A 6000-nucleotide genomic window follows, 5' to 3' on the forward strand; every position below is an offset into this window, starting at 1 on the left:
GATGCAAGATCTGTGCCAGGGGTAGGCAACCTAAGGCCCGGGGGCCAGGTGCAGCCCAATCGCCTTCTCAATCCGGCCCGCGGACAGTCCGGGAATCAGCGTGTTTTTACATGAGTAGAATGTGCCCTTTTATTTAAAATGCATCTGTGGGTTATTTGTGGGGCCTGCCTGGTGTTTTTACATGAGTAGAATGTGTGCTTTTATTTAATATGCATCTCTGGGTTATTTGTGGGGCATAGAAATTCGTTCTTTTTTTTTCTTTTCCAAAATATAGTTCGGCCCACCACATGGTCTGAGGGACGGTGGACCGGCCCACGGCTGAAAAAAGGTTGCTGACCTGATCTATGCTTTCTAAACCTGGACTGTTATTTTCAATATTTAAAGTGGAGAATGTGAGGTCCTTTTGATCAACCCAACTGACTAAGAGACTCATCTGGCAAAAAGGAATTTGTCATATTATCGAAAGTGCCAGAAATTGTTTCCCCAAAAGTGGAATGCCCTCATGAGCCAATTTATGTGCTACCCCCCTACTTTTCTAACATACACAAACAGGCAACACAAAATGCTATTTACTAACCTCTTTTGCTATGTCATTCAAGGATGCTAATTAAAGCTGCTGATATAGTTGATGTGAACAGTTCAGAAGGTTGAGAAAAGGAGAAAATTCCTACTTGTGGAATTCTTCTAATTCTTGAACAGACCCAAGGATTCCTTGCTTAGAGCAAAACGTTATTTAACTTTATTATGAACCAATTTTAAAAATGTTAAACCAAGAATTCAGCTAACTACTGATAAACTACAAAACATACTTTTAAAGAACCACCACATGTTTGCCCCAGATTGGGAACAAGAATATAAATGCTACCAGCTCACTAACTTTGGGCTAGTAAACTTAAATTTACAATTGTTAATCCACATTTACACACACAAGCTGCACAGATTACTCACCCAATTTCTAAGGTCCAAAAACTTGATTACACAAGACATTATACAAACATGTTTTCCCCAATTCAAATACTGTAAGTGGTTACAAATCTCCAGTGATAGGATCCAACCTTTTTATACTTTTCTGTATTATTCATCTGCTAATTTTTATTTGCTGGAGCCTTACACAGATTTGAGTGTCATTAAAAATGCTCAAAAAGTGTTCATAATGAATGAATATCTTTTATGCCAAAGGCGTAGCAAATGTAATTATGTGAAGGGGGGCAATTGTATTGGACTCCTGATGTTCTAATCAAGAGAATGAGAATAAAGGAGGGCTTGTAAGCTTAGTAATGGCAGCCCTGCTGTGGCAGAAATTTTGCTGATTTTCTACATTTAAATAGTAGGTTGAACTGGAAAGGATGACATGAGATAAATAAGTAAATGACAGTCCAATAGCCTTACTTATTTAATCATCTGAATCTCTGTGGAAGCAAGTAAACTCAAAGGTCAAGCTTCTCTTTCAAATTTGCCTAAAGATAGGAAAGCTTAGTCATTTTAACTATAGGTAAAGAGCTGAAACAAGTCCTTCATTCGCCAATAGAGTGTGTTTTTTTGTGTGTGGTATGAATAACATTTCGCCATACCTGGCATAGAAGTAGTGAGAATTTTCTCTTTTAGATATTTTTAAAACTAGGCCATATTTATCACTACAGTACTTCCCTGGCCTATAAAAGCCTAATTACAAAGTCTCAGTTTTACACAGCTGCTACCATACTGAAAGTCAAATGAGATCTGTAATTTCATTTTCAACTATTTTTCCAAGCAAACATGCAATAATTTGCACCTTGATGCTGAACATACTGCTTGGGATTATACCACACTAATAGCAGTAGGACTTACTTTCAAGCAACATGATTAGGATCAGGGACGTGCTTTTCACTTTGATCTTGTACATATAGGAGGCAAATAAAATCTTCAACCGTGCAATTTCACTGATGCAAAGTATAGCAACACTCTTAAGTAATGCAGCTAAGTGTTTGAGAGGCAGAGAGTTTTTCAAAGAAGCCCTAAATGAAACAAACAAATGTGAAAGAATAGTGCAGAGTACCTTTTTTCCAGTCATATCGCCACCCCCTCGCCTTGCCAGTCTCCACCAAAACAAAGGAGATATTCCAAGCTACCCAGTAGCTCTCCATCTGGAATCTAATGCAATTTCTCTTGAAGGAGTCAGTAGCAATCCTCTTAAAACCCCTATAAATATAGCCTCCCTTTGCTATGGCACTTTTTAAGAACCACAAATTTATAAATAACACTGCTTAATTAAAACAAATCCAGGAAATGGCTTCCCATCTACTCTAAAATGGGTTACCATTATAAGACATGCTGTGGTTTGGAACAACAACACCAATCAGAAAACCCCAACATCTATAGGTCATGAAAAAGTTATTTATGTTGAAACTTTATAGAAAAGACACCCATACTTTAAAATATGTATGCTGTATATGTAACTTGGGAGGAAGTTTTCAGTACTGGTCTTTATTTCCTTTAAGGAAGAGCTATTCAGTGGACAATATAAAATCTTTTTTTCCCCTTTAAAGAGGACATTCAATGTTGCAATTTTGCCTCACATAGAATTTCCATAGAGACACGTACCAAAAATAAGACTTGTTTCTCAGCAAGAATCGTCAGCTGCCATTAAAGCCACACCTTAAAAAGTTCTTACCACACAGCAGCCAAGCAAGTACAAACTAGTGGTGGCTCTTTTCAGAGCCAAAAAATAAGTTGAGCTAAAAGTTGGGATGATTTGGTATTTTAACATCAGATCTTAAACAGGCTGTGGTAAAGGCAGAAATATAAGCCATGTGTTTTTTTTAAGGCTCTAGTAAATGCATGGTTTGTGTGTGCTTTTTTTTTAACACACAAGTGTAGTCTAACAACCTTTCACAGGAATATAAATATTTAACATTTAAACCTGACAACACAGCACTAAAAGATAAAATGCCTTCCTGCTAAGAGCAATAGTGCCTCAGAACTGGAAGGCAGCTGTTGTTCCCCTGCCTTCTCTTTTGTTGCACCTAATCTCATGTCAAGTCATTCAAGCAGCTCCAAAGCGATGAAGACATAATTGAATCAACCTTATACATTTTTATTTTATATTTTTAAAAACCCACTATTATCAAGTAGCTGTATGCACATGCTAAGTTTTTCCAAACAGGCTAACACTCTTCTTTCTCTCCAAAAAACAAAAAGAAATCCAATGCATGCACACACAACCACAATGAAACTGAAATCAACGACTCAAACTTTGCAGAAGGGAATATAACTTGGTATGTCAGATCAATCAATAGTCCACTGAAATATTTTCTCAGCTACAGCTGTTTGTTATGCATGATGATTATCTGAATAAAGCCTCAACAGTAGCATCACTTCAAGAAAACCAAGGGAATTCTCCTCTCTCTCTTTCCCCCACCCCCAGATTTATTAACCATGCAACATATACATTTTAGTATTCGCTCAAGTGGGAGTTCTTAATAAAAAGAAGTAACTGATGTCCCATCACAAGCTGGCATGCCTATTGCACATCTTAAATACTGACTCATCAATTCACATAAAACTAGTGGGGGGGGGGGAGAGAAGAGAGGATCAAACTCCACCTACTTTCCCTCCCCCACCTCCAAAGAAAGCAGTTTAACCTACTTATGTGAGCCAATCCTTTCATGATGATCCAGAAAACAACTAATCATGAAGTCATAACATTTTTTTTTAAAAAAGGCATCTCAAGTCCCAAATCTACAGAAGACCCCCTGAAGTGTAACAAAACATGGCGAGAGAAAACATTTGCAAGCCATTGTTATAAGAGCACTGTGCTCAGATACCTTTGCAGACAAAAAAACCAGCCCCTAGCTGCCAACAGAAGTGGTCAGCAAGTCAATGCCTGCTATTCAGTGTGTAGTTAGGCGTTTTATTTCTCTGCCTTCCTGATCATATCAGGCAAGCTTCTCAAGGCCTAATACATTGTGAAGAATGATATGACTCTTCTCTCCCCCCCACGACATATTTGTAAGTGTGTTATTTCCTTCTGTTCCTTTTACATGCAGAAACTTCCCTTTTCACATTCTTCTGTAAAAGATTTCACTTCATCTACATGATTAAGTTCCTATTTCTGCTTTTGGCTATATCCTAGATTCTTTCTTCTACTCGCCCCTCAGCCCCCCCACCCTTTCCACCCATCAGAAGCGATGTGTATATTTTAGCTTTCAAGGTCATTTTAGGAAGGACAAAAAAATAACAAGGAACCTTTTCGTTTTGTTTTCCTTTGCAAACACTCCATCTGAACCACAATGCCGAAGTTATTCGAACATCCAAAAGCCCTTCAAGCTAGAAACCCAAGACAGAAATTTTGCCGGCCACCACTTCAGAAACTCTTTTTAACACTTCGATTCTGATACTCACAAGGCGATTCACACACAGCATACATTATAATGGGGGAGGGGAGGGGTGGGCACACGGGACTGCGTGTCGAATGACTGCTTTTGGCGAATAGGTTTTTGTTTATTTCAACTGCAGAAATCCTAACACACCCAAAGTGAAGCCGATTAGCCAATAATTAATGTCTCCCCATATATAGGTAAGGTATCAGTATACGGAAGTCAGTTCACATCACCAAACACACTTTAATGAATTTGTATTCTCCTCCTCTCCTAGCAAAGTCTATTGTTGTTGAAGAGCCACAGCTCTTCCTTTTCCACTCCCCCTTTTTTTTAAAAAAATTGTGTACACACGCACACACACACATATATATATATACTGTATACACACACACACAATTTGAGGTGGGGGAGAAATAACTCTGCAACGCCCCGGGGCAGATTAGATTCCGCAGAAGCAGCATTCAAAATGAAACTGACAAAAACGGATCAATAAACTTTTCATTAGCAAATCTGAAGCCCCCCCCCCCTCCACCCGCGCACCCCCTCCCCAAACCATGAGCAAAACACATTGCAAACCTTTCCTCCAGGAACATCCCTGACTCACAAAGAAGATCCTTCCTCTTCCCCCCACCTCCTCCTCCTTAAGATCGACATATCGAGTATTGAAAACAAATACCTATGTCTCTAATGGAAGTTTCAAACCTCTACTTGGATGGCAGAGAAAGAAGGAAGGGAGAGAGAGAGAGGCTGCAAGCCAGAAGAGACGAGGCAGAAATCACACACAGCAAGAAGTTTAGAGGAAGCGAGGCTAATCTTCCCCTTCCTCATCTATTTATCTTCCTCCCTTTTAGTGGGTGGGAGGGGTGGAAAGAAAGAGGAAGAAATATAGCATAACGACGAGACCTTTAAAATGGGGTGCTTTTTTTGAGGGGGGGGAGGGAGGTTTATTTTACCTGCTGCTGATCTTCCTCTGCCTAGTGGTGGCTGTTGGTGGTGGTAGGAAGAAGATAAAAACTGACACAACAGGAGTTGCTGCGTTTGAATGAGAAAGAAGAGAGGGAGGAGGGATTCTTGTGGGAGGAGGAAGGAGGGCTATTGGGAGTTAGCTTTTTTTTTTTTTTAAGGCTGGTTGCGTGAGCTACAGCCACACACACACACACACACACACACACACACCTGATCCTTTTGGCTTTTCTCTTCCTGATACCATTTGGGGAAAAGGAGGATTTGGGAGAAAGGTTAAGGGAGGGCATTTCCCAACAAAAGTCATTGGAGGAGGAGAGATGCTGCAATGAGGGCACTGCTGGAAACCACCAGTCTTGAAAAGGGATGGGTGGGAGAAGAGTTAGGTGTATGCAAGCACACACCTGTCCACTTTTACTGGGGAGGGGGCGATTCCTCCCCAATTCAACGGCGGAGATGAATTAATGTGCCACCTTTTATGTCCCAGGGTTTAGCAAGGATGTGTATGAAAGGACACTTCATTTGCTTACTTTACATTAAACATGTATACACTGCCTTAGTTCCAAAAGGAATGAAAGAGGAACATGAAAACACAATCGCACACTAAAATACAGTGGTACCTCAGGTTAAGAACTTAATTCTTTCTGGAGGTCCGTTCTTAACCTGAAATTGTTCTTAA

The 6000-nt window shown here is 39.9% G+C and overlaps 1 protein-coding gene across 4 annotated transcripts in view; it reads right to left on the bottom strand.

Moving 5' to 3' along the window:
* The window catches only part of ZNF217 (zinc finger protein 217), a 29535-nt gene extending 24117 nt beyond the window's left edge, over positions 1–5418 (bottom strand). The window contains exon 1 of one of the 4 annotated variants that reach the window (XM_053394283.1): positions 5312–5418. The gene's annotated coding sequence lies outside the window, so the exon portion shown is untranslated. Of the gene's footprint in view, positions 1–1827; positions 1995–4934; positions 4959–5034; positions 5200–5311 lie in introns of those variants that run through there. The other 3 variants (XM_053394284.1, XM_053394286.1, XM_053394285.1) reach the window with 3 other exon arrangements.
* Between the last annotated feature and the right edge of the window lie 582 nt (positions 5419–6000).

The sequence above is a fragment of the Podarcis raffonei genome, chromosome 6 (assembly GCF_027172205.1).
Source record: "Podarcis raffonei isolate rPodRaf1 chromosome 6, rPodRaf1.pri, whole genome shotgun sequence".
In the NCBI taxonomy this organism is placed as follows: domain Eukaryota; kingdom Metazoa; phylum Chordata; class Lepidosauria; order Squamata; family Lacertidae; genus Podarcis; species Podarcis raffonei.